Consider the following 1,228-nt stretch of genomic DNA (forward strand, 5'->3'; position numbering starts at 1 on the left):
CAAACAAGCACGAAATTTCATTTAACTATATTTGAATAACTCCCAATGTCACACTTATAAAACCGAATTCCAAATTGTTTTTTTATACAATATACAAAAGAGTCATCTCAAGATAATGGGCATATTGATTCATTCTTAAGTTCAATTCACATCAAAACATTGAAAACATAAATCAAATATCAAACACACATTCACATTAACTATATGGAATACATATAGTAACTTAACAAGCCATTTTCGCATGGCTATACATATATACATCATCAAAAAGATACTTATTTAACAACAAAAAGACAAGCCTATACATGCCATTATCGAAGTTTAACTACTAGAGTACTGAATGGGCTTAGATAGTGTGGACGACTTCGACTTTGGGATCCCCGAGACCGTAGCTAACGAACAAGATCTATAAAACAGAGGATTAAAGCAACATAGTAAGCATTTCTATGCTTAGTAAGTTTTAAGTAATGAAATCATTAAAAATTAAGGCATAGCATTCATAATGCTTATCATCCTTTCTTTGACCAAATATAAACTTGTTTAAATATACTACTATTGTTCATGCCTGTCACTTTAATTTATTCCTTAAACATCAATTCATATCACATAGATAACTTCTTTTTTATTCAACCAACTTCATTATTTAGCTGAATACATCTCATCCAATTTGAAGGCTAAATAAATACATATACGCATATTCACATGTTCATGTTACTTCATACTTCAACCAATATACGTACATACTCAAAGCCAATCTTAACATATTTTCACTTGAATCAAAATCATATATCCTGAATAAGTTATATATATACTTCATACAACCATATGCAATGGCCGAAAGAACACTATCCAAATGAATAATCACAATTTAAACCGAATCAATTTTATAACATAAATATATGGTACATACCTGACCATCTTAGGTTTGTGAGCCCATTTATTTGAATTATTACAGCAAGATCACACATTTCCAACCCAAATGCCTTCGGAACTTAGCCCGGATATAACATCAGCACGAATGCCTTTGGGACTTAGCCCGGATATAATATCAGCACGAATGTCTTCGAGACTTAGCCTGCATATAATACCAGCACGAATGCCTTTGAGACTTAACCCCAATATAATATCAGCACGAATGCCTTCGGGACTTAGGCCGGATATAAATCTCACACAAGGCCTGCGGGTCTTAGCCCGGTTAAAATCCTCAAATATCGTGCACATATATATC

At 32.7% G+C, this 1,228-nt stretch overlaps 1 long non-coding RNA gene across 1 annotated transcript; it reads right to left on the bottom strand.

Annotated features, from left to right (window-relative positions):
* Window positions 1-260: 260 nt before the first annotated feature.
* On the bottom strand, window positions 261-1,005 carry LOC128286601 (uncharacterized). The gene is made up of 2 exons (XR_008277214.1): window positions 911-1,005; window positions 261-406 (listed from the first exon to the last, which is right to left on the bottom strand). It is a non-coding gene; the product is annotated as an uncharacterized LOC128286601 (long non-coding RNA).
* Between the last annotated feature and the right edge of the window lie 223 nt (window positions 1,006-1,228).

The sequence above is a fragment of the Gossypium arboreum genome, chromosome 13, assembly GCF_025698485.1.
Source record: "Gossypium arboreum isolate Shixiya-1 chromosome 13, ASM2569848v2, whole genome shotgun sequence".
Classification (NCBI taxonomy): domain Eukaryota; kingdom Viridiplantae; phylum Streptophyta; class Magnoliopsida; order Malvales; family Malvaceae; genus Gossypium; species Gossypium arboreum.